This window comes from Theropithecus gelada, chromosome 5, assembly GCF_003255815.1.
Source record: "Theropithecus gelada isolate Dixy chromosome 5, Tgel_1.0, whole genome shotgun sequence".
Lineage (NCBI taxonomy): Eukaryota > Metazoa > Chordata > Mammalia > Primates > Cercopithecidae > Theropithecus > Theropithecus gelada.
In genome coordinates, this window is record NC_037672.1 from 121,655,574 (window position 1) to 121,668,100 (window position 12,527).

Below are 12,527 nucleotides of genomic sequence, written 5' to 3' on the forward strand. Positions count from 1 at the left end.
ATCATTTTCATTTTTGTGCTATACTTTCATCCTTGTTGGCCAATTATCTTTTAATTATTCAAATAATGCTTCAAAGAATAAAGTTGTATATACATAATTTCAAACAGGTATAGTCATATCTGTGGGTAAACTACCAAAATGGGATTGCTGGGTCAAAGAGTAAATGAACTGACAATTTTCTTTTCTTTTTTTTTTTTTTTTTAATTTATTATTATACTTTAAGTTGTAGGGTACATGTGCATAACGTGCGGGTTTGTTACATATGTATACTTGTGCCATGTTGGTGTGCTGCACCCATCAACTCGTCAGCACCCATCAACTCGTCATTTACATCAGGTATAACTCCCAATGCAATCCCTCCCCCCTCCCCCCTCCCCATGATAGGCCCCGGTGTGTGATGTTCCCCTTCCTGAGTCCAAGTGATCTCATTGTTCAGTTCCCACCTATGAGTGAGAACATGCGGTGTTTGGTTTTCTGTTCTTGTGACAGTTTGCTAAGAATGATGGTTTCCAGCTGCATCCGTGTCCCTACAAAGGACACAAACTCATCCTTTTTTATGGCTGCATAGTATTCCATGGTGTATATGTGCCACATTTTCTTAATCCAATCTGTCACTGATGGACATTTGGGTTGATTCCAAGTCTTTGCTATTGTGAATAGTGCTGCAATAAACATACGTGTGCATATGTCTTTATAGCAGCATAATTTATAATCCTTTGGGTATATACCCAGTAATGGGATGGCTGGGTCATATGGTACATCTAGTTCTAGATCCTTGAGGAATCGCCATACTGTTTTCCATAATGGTTGAACTAATTTACAATCCCACCAACAGTGTAAAAGTGTTCCTATTTCTCCACATCCTCTCCAGCACCTGTTGTTTCCTGACTTTTTAATGATTGCCATTCTAACTGGTGTGAGATGGTATCTCATTGTGGTTTTGATTTGCATTTCTCTGATGGCCAGTGATGATGAGCATTTTTTCATGTGGAACTGAGAATTTTCTAATATCATAAGTAAATCACTTTTCATGGGGATTGTGGCAGTTTCTACTCCTATCTGCAATGTGTGAGCACACCTATTTCTCATAGACTTTATTTAAAAGAGAGATTTTTTTAAAAATCAAGTTTTGAGATTTTTGCCATTCTAATAGATTAAAAATGCTATTTTAGTATATTTATTACACTACATGTTGTACTCGGTTTTCATTTGTGTATGTAAGAATGATTGAAAATATATATTATATACTTTACTGCTTTATTGAAACCTCTCATTACTTATCGAGTAGTTTTTCAGGTGATTCACTTGGGCTCTTCTTACTATACAATGACATTGTCTGCACACCGTAATAACTTAAACTTCTTCATTGCAAACTCTGCTAGTTTTTTGTTGTTGTTGTTTCTAACTATATCGACTACTAATTCAGAATATATATAATAAAATTTCATGTAACTGTAAAAAATAAAAGAAAAAGAGTACGTATAAAAACTTGTGCAACACAAGTCTATGATTTTGTTATAGTATTGCTCCAATGTCAATTTCCAAGTTTTAGTAAATGTACTGCAGTAACTTAACATGTTATCATTGGAAGAATCCGGTAAAGAATATACACAGGAACTCTGAACCATTTACACAAGTAAAATAAAAGGTTTCCTTGCATTTGATAGACTTTTTGCTCTAATTCTTATACTTATTTCTTTATAGAAACTTAGACTTTTTAGATATTTAGATATAATTATAGATGGTAATAGTAGAAAACCCAATAATAGTGTTTAGTCTACACACATTCAAGTTTATAACATGTCTTACGTGTTGTGGTTGTATTTCATACAGCATGGTGATCTTTCTCCACTTGAAAAATTAGATGAAAAATCACTCACAACTGGGAAATATGCTGCTGTTTCCTGTGCTGATCCCTGATGGGAAAACAGAAGCTCCTCTGTTCTCTGTGTGACAGGTTGAAGAAGGAAATATGATCCAGTCTCCTCTGAAATAATGCATCTTCACTGTGGATTATAGTGGAAGAAATAATGTTAGCAAAATCAATGTGAAAGTAGAAACATAAAATCTTAGGGGTTGAGGTGGGGATGGAAAATCATTCAACATGGATTAAGAAGATCTGTCATATGAATGAGACTAAGTTTTCTGAGTCATTCTCTTGAAGGAGGAAGTTGAACTAGATGACCCAATGCAGTACTTCGTAAGCATCGCTGATTTTCAGAAATGCTGGGAAGCTGCTAAGGTGATTCAGATGACAAGCCAGGTGTGAAACCCCACTGATTCAAGATAAATTTTATGTCTAAATTATTATTTTAAATAGGACCAGAACATCATCCATTGCAGAAATAACTGTTATTCCCAACAGATAACCAATTGACTTAAAAAGTGAGAACTCTTAAAACAACCCAAATATGTATTTCGGACCTTAGAAGAATAGTTATTCTTGTTTAAAAATTACTTTTCACCCATTGGAAATTTTGGATAACCTTCAAGTCTTCATTATTAAGCACTCCATTGATAATGTATTTGACTTAAATACATGCTAAATAACAGCTATAAGTGAAATGAGCCAAACGTTTCTTTCATATGTTATGAGCTACTGTAATTATTTAACATTTGAATAGGATCACCATAAAAAAGGGGGAAATACTTCAGAAAAAGGCGGTATCTGACTTTAGAATTGATCATACAATTCTTAATAGTTGATGTTTTATTTTAATTATCTCTAGCTCTTCATTGCTTAAATTTCAAAAATGACTTAGCAAGTTTTCTTTCTCTTAAAAAATATTTTCACAATTGCTTAGGTAAAATCTTTTGCCTACATGGGGTTAACTGCTGTAAGTCCCAACTCTCACTTCAACCACTATAACTTCGTGCTTTACCTTCAGACTTTTTATCTTTAATACCAATATTTACCCATAACAGATTGATGTATTTTTAAAATAGAAACCAAGAACTGCTCCTTCAACTCTTCCTAAAAGGCACCTTTTATGAGAAATAGGTGTAGGCGGGCAAATAAGGGACATTGCCCATACTTGCCTATCTTCCCTCATTAAGGTTCTAGGGTGTCACTCTTGGTTCAGGTCCCACATTTGCACTCTCATCACTGCCCTGTGGGGAGGGCTGAGACCAACAATGACAAAATTTGGCTTCTATTCTCCAAGGAAGTACCTGTGAGCACAGGCGGAGAATTTATCTATATCATACATAGTAAGTCTTGATGGGGAAAATATTTTAAAGCCTGATGACCAGTCTTCTTCCCTCTTAGAAGTCTATGAAAGGCCCTGCTGCTATGCTAGTAATAAACACCAAAGAAGAGCTCCTTGAAGGTGGTGTCATAGATAAATGTTCTCTCACTAAGGCAATGTCAGAGGTTAAGTCCTTCATAACTAAGGCAATGGAGTGACGTTGAACTCTTGGTTGAATCCCATATTGAGCTCTGCCTGATCTCTACACGCTCCCACACCTTCTTCACAAATAAATGCATATAATTTTTCAAGTTCCACCCAATAGATGGAGGCACAAAATGTACATGCTGTTCTTGATGTTATAAGCCAGCCTGATCCACACCAGCAACAAATAACAATCAGGGTTTTAGGATAATTCCATTGCTGGTACCAGTACCTTCACCTGGCTTTCTCTGAATCTACAAAACCAAAATTTCTTAGCTCTGTGACCCTAATATTATCTTCATCTTCTAGTTCTTTTGACCTTTAGTTCTAATGTTTTGGACGTTGGCTTTCTCTTCCATTTTTGACTTAAATCAGACATTCATCTGTTAGTATTCCTTTGCTCATCTGAAACCACACTCTTACTTTGTTGGGAGACAGTTCTCCAGGGGTCTCATGTTTCTGCCCATCCTGTGAAACCTTCCATTCTCTACTACATTTTCAAAGATAATTGTGTAAGAAGGAAACAACAGACATTGGGGTCTACTTGAGGGTGGAGGATAGGAGAAGGGAGAGGAGCAGAAAAGATAACTATTGGGTACTTGGTCTAATACCTGGGTGATGAAATAATCTGTACAACAACCCCCCATGGCATGTGTTTACCTATGTACAAATCATCATATGGACCACCAACCCTAAAAGTAAAAAAAATTAGTAAATATAAAAATATAGTCTGGGAGTGGTGGCTCATGCCTATAATCCTAGGACTTTGGGAGGCCAAGGTGGTCAGATCACAAGGTCAGGAGATCGAGACCATCCTGGCTAACACGGTGAAACCCTGTCTCTACTAAAAATGCCAAGGAAAAAAAATTAGCCAGGCGTGGTGGCAGGCACCTATAGTCTCAGCTACTCAGGAGGCTGAGGTAGGAGAATGGCGTGAACCCGGGAGGCGGAGCTTGCAGTGAGCCGAGATTGCTCCCCTGCACTCCAGCCTGGCCGACAGAGCGAGACTACATCTCAAAAAATATATATATATATATAACATATATAATAAATAAAAATTAATATAAAATATAAACATATAATACTTAAAACCCCAAAGATATTGTGTAGTAAATAGACTTGCAGGTATAATACCTACTTCCAGTTCAGAGGACGATTTCTTTATTGTCTAAGTTAATAAAGACAATAGCTCTCTCCAGGGCAAAATTTGAGCAAGTCTGTTAGCAGTACCTTTATAAGATTGAGGATTTCTTAGTCTCTGGGTTCCTCAGCACAACCTCTGTGGATGCAGCATTCTCCTGTGCCTGCCTCTAAGTCATTCGAGTGGGGCTTGGTGTGAAACAAAAACCAATGCAAAGATGGAGCTCATGCTGCCTGCTGTGTTATGAGTAATAAAGTCCTTTTTCTCTAACTCAAAAGTCTTATGTCTTCTGCTGGCATCTATGAGATGGTAGCTGGCTAACTTGTGAGCTTCTAAGTAGAATAAAATCCCACGCCATGTGCAGCACTTGACATGCCTCAGTTCATAGAACTAGTATAGCTGGCATTGTTTCTTTGGGGTTTTCCTAGAATTTATTTCCCTTTCCTGATGGTACTCTGTTTCCCTCTTGAGAATTACATGTTCCCCATTGGATACTATCTTCAGGAATGTAATTAGGTGTTCTGTCCTCTCCTAGTTATGACATGGAGGCATGATGCAGGTTGAACTCATTGGAACTTAAACAAAGACAATGAAAACAATTGACATTGATTCATCCCCAGCAGTGACTCCCTAAACAAACATTATCTGCTATTTCTGTACATCCTTTTCCTAGAATCTATAGATAACTTGAACTCTGCCTATGTCCAGGTCAGTTTCCTCACATTTTCCATGAATTGTGTGAGATTCAAATATCCCCAAAATACATTTCTTTTGGTTGAAGTTGGCTTTTGTTTCTTTCCACCAAAGAACTCTAACATAGTCAGCCAGCATTCTGGGCAGTCTGCATCTCACTCCTGGCTAACATGGTGAAACCCGCAAGGTCACATGTGTTTTTGTGTTGTGGCCACCTGCCTTTTCATAAAGCATGGTTCAAATGCCTCTGATTATTATTATCACACCAGTAGCATGTATGGTGAATGCTCAGAGGAAGAGTTGTGATATGGAGTGCAGCTGACAGCCCACACTTGTTCTTTTTGCATACCTGAAACCTTCTTTTTCTCTATGCTTGTTGGATAATTAGAGGACAAATGGGTAGGTCTTTTTTGACTTCAGTGACAGTTACTAAATTCTTCTTAAAAGAATCAACTGAATTCAACTTAATTATCTCCAATAGAAAGAGGTCATGGCAGAGTATCAGCTAAAAGCAATTAAGCAGTCAACCCACAAATGTTCAAATGAATAAGTGATGAATAATTGGTTGGTTTCCTATTATATTCAATACAAATTGAGTGAGTAGAACAGATGGGAAAGCAGGGATAAGAAAATGTATACTATTTTGTACTAAGAGTTGGGATCCTGTTTGAGAATGATTAAGCCAAGAGTATGTTTTAACAAGTGGCCTAAAATAGCAGGATTTAAATGTTTCTCACTACCACACAGCTGTTTTTGAATGAGAAGAAAGTGGAATTCAAAGATTAGTAATTGAACACATACTATGTACAAGACAATCCAAAAGATACCAAGATAAGTAAGACTTATTTTCTATCTAAATGATGATTACAGTGGGAGAAAAATGAGACAATCTGTTTAGCATAAAACAGAAAAAAAATCATGAAATATAAAAATAAATTACGACAGTCATTAAAAATAAATAATCTATGTCTGGAAGATGAGAACCAAGGTCAAAGTGGGCAGAGAAATATAGCCGTGAAAGAGCATAGAGACTTCCAGCATTAGCAAACACTTCGATGGGGATATGAGCGGAGGGTTTGGTTCCTGTCCAGTGGTAGTGAAGTGACAGAGAAAAATGGAGGAAGAAGCAACTAACTGGGAAGTTAGGTGAAAGATAGCCTGTAAAAAACTTTGTGTGCCAAGCATGAACTGGCATTCTGTCAGAAGTGAGAGATCCTACAAGTTTAGAGGTAGGATTATGCTGTAATAGAGTGATGTTTTGAAAAGATAACTGGTGGCCACATGAAGGAAAAACTGCAGAGCAGACGCACTGGACTGGAGAGCACAGAAGAGGCTGTGACATGGTCAGAGCTCTGCTAGAAGATAGTTAGGTGCCATCAGCTTGTAGAGTTGGAGAAGTCCGAGCACTAGAGAGGAGTATGGGTTAAGGGGGAGTCCCAGGAGACCAGGAGAGGCTCTAAACAAGGATGGGGGAAATGGGCGGAAGTACAGAACAGAAAGGTGAGAAATGGGGTACGGATAGAACCCATAGGCTCCTAGGCTCCAAACAACCGGTACAGCATATTACTGTAAAGAATACCATAGGCAATTGTGAAAGAATGGCAAGTATTTGTGTATCTAACATAGAAAATGTACAGTAAAAAATACAGTGTAAAAGATCATAAAGCAGATCCCTGATCCCTCTATAGGTCGTGAATACACTTTGCAGCAGTGGAAGTTGTTCTGGGTGAGTCAGTGAGTGAGTGGTGAGTGAACGGCAAGGCCTAGGACATTACTGTATACAACTGTAGACTTTGTAAACACTGTTCACTGAGCCTACACTCAATTTATTTTAAAAATTGGTCTTTCTTCAATCATAAATTAACATTACCATACTGTAATTTTTTAAAGTTTATTTTTAAATTTTTAAGGATTTTGACTCTTTTGTAATAACACAGCTTAAAACACAAATGTAGAGCTGTAAAAATATTTTCTTTATATCCTTATGCTGTAAGCTATTTTTCTATTTTTAATTTTTTTAAACTTATTAGACTTTGTTTGTTACAAACTAAGTCACAAACACATATAACTAACCTTGGCCTACACTGGATGAGGATCACCAATATCATTACCTTCCACCCCAACATCTTGCCCCACTGTAAGGTCTGTCATTGCCTATGATAATGATGCCTTCTAGAACACCTCCTTTAAGATCTGCCTGAGGCCGTTTTACAGCTAACATTTTAAAAAGTTAAGTGTAAGGTATACACTAGAAAATAATGATAAAAGTACAGTGTAGTAAATAACCAGAAATATAGTCATTTGCTATCAAATATTATTCACTGTACATAATTGTATGTATTTACTTTTATATGACTGGCAGTGCAGTAGGTTTATTTACCACAAAACATCACACAAACATGTGAGCAAATGCTTTGCTCTTGATGTTACAATGTCACTAGGTGACAGAAAATTTTCAGCTCCATTAAATGATTTGGGACCACCATCGTATATGCAATCCGTAGTTGACTGAAGCATCATGATGCGGAGCGTGACTGTACCTAGATGTGAGAGGTGAAGAGAAGCAAAGCAATTCTGGAATGCATTCCTTACCTAGTTTTGAACAGCAAAAATTTGAAAAAGAATGTGGAGACAGGTAGTTTTGTCAAAAATTTTTTGAAAGAAACACTAGTTTTTGTAAAGTTAAATAGTTAATATTTTTCCTGAAGGACCTCTCAGAGCCTTTAATATGACAACATGCATTATAATTTTCTAAGAGAGAGGAATAGCTTGCAGCAATTACTAAGCCTAGTGTAACATAAACATTTATTTTAGATTTATTAACACAATTTGGAAACAAAGTTCAGTAAACGTTACTTTGGAGTTTTAAGCCTAAGTGCCTGGGAGAGTAAAGTGTACAGTGGAAGCTCTTTTATTGACTCAACTAGGATGTATATGTGGTTTTCTAATCAAAATGTTTGGTTGGTTAATTACTTAAAATTTTAGTCACAAAGCAAAAATGTGCATCTCTTCACCAATTTCATGAGGAAGAACAAAGCTTTTCTACCAAGAAGAGTTCCCAGATGGAGTTCCTTGTCCTCTTTCATGAATATGCCTCCCTCATACAGCATCATCTACAATATTCCATTTCAGTTTCTTTAAAGTAGAATGAAACACTCTGTTAATTCTCAGAGGAGTCCAGGAGATAACTCACTGTTGGATGGGGAAATTGATGGTTTTCAATTTGGATATACTGAATTTTAGAGTTTTCAGAATATGCTTGTAGAGATTTTTAGCTAGTATTTGGAAATGCATAAATTACCTTTCCCTATAAGAATTAATGACAATTATAATACTTACTTTAACTGTATGTATGTATGTGTATAAGAGTGTCCGTTTTTTCTTTATCTCTCTACAGAAGTACATTAATAAAGTTATTACTCATCAAATCTAATAAAATTGCATGGTTTAATTTATTGTAACCCCTATCATCGCAATAAACATTACTTTCTTCAGACATGAAGTTTACATTTAGACAACAAATTACACAGATGTGTTGGTTCTTGTATCCAAGAATCACAGGGAAACCCGAACAAGTACTGCACTAATGACAACACATACTTCTTGTTGAAAACCACAGTTATGAGGAGTTAGATGTGTAGATGTGTCCATAATATTCACAGATTTTAAAATTTTGACAGTGAGCAGTGGCTCAAATCTATAATCCCAGCATTTTGTGAGGCTGAAGCAGGAGAATCACTTGAGGCTAGGTTTTTCAAGGCCAGACTGGCCAACATAGCGGATCCCATCTCTACTAAAAATAAAATAAAAAGAAATTAGCCAGGCATGATTGAATGTGCGTTAGTTCCAGCTACTCAGGAGGCTGAGGTGGGAGGATCACTTGAGACTAGGAGTTTGAGTTTATAGTGAGCTATGATCACACCAGTGCACTCCAGCCTGGGCAACACAGAGAGAACTTATCTCTAAAAAAATAAATAGGAAAAAAAGAGAGAACATTTTATTTATTAACACGCTTCCCTTGGATTATTTTTTAAAATATTAAGGTAGGTCACAGGCAGACACAATAAGAATTACAACATGGAAGTAAGTGGCATAGCATGAAATTCTTAATAACAGGGGAGACCCCTAAGTGTGGAGGTGGTTTTGCCCCAGACTAATGTAAGGAAAGAGCTCTGAGCTCTTTTAGTGATGCAACGCCCTGCTCCCTGTGTGCCCCACAAACCACCGTGTACATGCCTCTTATGAAGAGAAGGATATGCTGGGGTGCTGTGTCCCATTCATGTCCTTGATCTTGGGTACATTCATGTGCTACTTATCAGTTGATTTAATAACAAAGCTAAGTGAAAGTAATGCTTGTCACTCTTTTGGTCACAATTAGCCTTTGTGACCTAGTCTAGTTCAATAGCTTAGGACTTGTAGCATTTCATCTATTTGCACATTACTTTAACTATTTTGCGTAAGCTCACAAATTATCCTTCAAGTTTTTTTTTTTCCTAAAAAGATAGATATTACTGTTTTACACATGGTACATTGTTAAAGAGCACATTTAAATATAGGCATTTTTATAGTGGTTACAACAATTAGGTTCGTAGTGGTGAGTAAAGATAACTGAATGGGATCTTTAGGAAATTTTTAATTAGGTTGCAGCAAACAAGTTATTAAGGAATTAATTATTAAGAATTTTAACCTAATACAACAAGAAAGCCTAACACAATATTCCATTTGTCAAAATAGCGTATTCACCAAACATAAAGCATTTTTGTAGTTAGTAGAATCTTTGGTCTGGAGAATTCTTTGACTTAGTATTTGGGAATTTTATGATACATAAGGACAGAGCTACTTTTCTTTTATAGCAAGATAGTATAACATAGGGATTTGTGACACAGGTTCTAAAGCTAGACTGCTGGTTCAATCTTGGCTTTTGGGCTCATCCACTATGTGCACTTGGGCAAATCACTTAAACCTCAGTACAGACATGGGGTGTCTCATCTGTAAAATGATGAGGATAATAATGTTTACCCTACGGGGCTACTATGAAGCTTAAATGAGTAGATAAACTTTCAGGCCAAGTTACAAGTAAAACAAAAATTATAATTTTAATATGTAAAACATACGAAATTCTCCCAGAAGCAGAAACACAGGCAATTAAATCCTTTTCTGCTCATTAGAAGTAGTTTATAAGCAGGAGAAAACAGAATCAGGAAAGCAGAAATTCAAGAGAGTGTAATCCCCATCTGGGGGTGAGGAGTATGGCCAGGCAGTGACATCCCAGCTGTCAGTTAACAAGGCCTCATACAGATGGACAACCCTGTGAATCAGTGAGACAGAAGCAATCAGGCAAGTAGGTATCAAGGAAGATTAGACATTTAGATAAGTAATAGATTCAAAATCAGATGAAAATTATGATGCTCTTGGTGAAAAAAAATAATTGTAAGATTCATGGGACTCCAAGAGTCATATCAGAGTAACCAGGAGAAAAGGTGAAAGAAAAAAGTTCATAAGGTAAATTATTGTCATGCAAGATGCAGTGTGAATCTTCTTTCTCAGGGAGATTTTTTCCTAACCACCAATCTAAAGCAGTAAGATATCATGACAGGTCAGGTTATCAAATTAGACACATAAATCAGAGATCTTACCCAGTATCAAGTTAAAAAAATCCCAAAGATGAAAATAATCAAGAAGGATCAGGAAGCAGCAAGCAAGGAGAGGATCTTAAAACAACTCCTCAGGCCCTTTCTTTCTGCATTGTGCACATTCTGGTCCAGGATAATAGGTGAGTTTTTTAAGTGAGGGGTATGATCATCTAAGTTGCAAGAGAGCTTTATTGTATACTAACACAAACTTAGTACTTATGTGACATTTTCCAGGGAGCTATGCACCTTAAATCCATTAATATCAAGTTTGCTTACCTCAAGAAATCCTTGCTCAGGGACATCCTGCTGAAAGTATTCTACAGAAGACTCTCTAGCTAGAAAATACTACTGGTTTATTTACCTGGTGGTCTATCATTAGCATATGTTCAAGATTAGACTGATTCCCTGTGCCTTCTTTCTTTCCTGGGATGATTCTGCTGCCTAACTCCTCCCTTTCCAAGAAGTTACCATGTGATATAGTTTGGCTCTGTGTCCCCACCCAAATCTCATCTCAAATTGTAATCCCTATATGTCAAGGGAGGGACATAGTAGGAAATGTTTGAATCATGCGCGTGGTTTCTTCCATGCTGTTCTCATGATAGTAAGTTCTCATGAGATCTGATGGTTTTATAAGCTTTCCCCTTCGCTGTCTTCTGTTCTCTCCTACTGCCATGAAAAGAAGGTCCTTGCTTCCCTTTCGCTTTCCACCATGATTGTAAGTTTCCTGAGGTTTCCCCAGCCATATGGAACTATGAGTCAATTAAACCTCTTTCCTTTATAAATTGCCCAGTCTCAGGTAGTTCTTTATAGCAATGTGAAAATGGATGAATACACCATGTTTTGGTTTTCTACTCGGCCCATTGCATTTGTGTATTTGTTCATTTTCTATCCCTAATCCCTGCCTACTATTACCACTAAAAGGTAAGCTCCATATGGGTAGGACATTATTTATATTATGAATTGCTGTCTTCTCAGCCCATAGCGAAAAATAGCGGCTCAATAATTACTTATCGTCTTCATAGAACAGTGGTTAGTTTTTAAGGATGAATTGGATTTTGACATATTAAGAAGATGAAGATGGCATTCTAAGTCACAACAAACTGTGTAGAAAAGTTTGAAAGAATAAAAGCATTTGAGTGGGCTCCATCTGCTGAAATAGCTAAAATTTTATTTTTTGTTAATCATGGCCTTTTGAGATTTGAAGACCCATCCAAAATAACTATGAGTACCAATTTTGTTCTTCTCTACCACAATAACTATCTTTTAAAATGTTGTTATTAAACTGAACTTTTGACTACACAGTCTTAAGTCCATTTAAGATACGTAACACATTCTTAATTATAACAGTTTTAAAAACTTAATGGAGTTATATATTATGCATACAAAGACTTTCTATATAGATTATTATGTCATATGTTTATTTAACACACTATTATTTAACAGATGAAAGACCAAATGCCAATTACTATATGGAAGGTGAAGTTGAATGGATATTGCCTCCCAGATACAAGATTAAAGCTAGACTAATTTTGAAATAAAAAATGTGTTTACTCCATCCAAATTGTCTCTAAATTAAACTATACAACACCATCTTGAAAGGCAATAGAGTATAGAATTTAAGAGTATACGTTCTGGTGCTCCTTTTGGCAGTAGATATGCTAAAAGAGT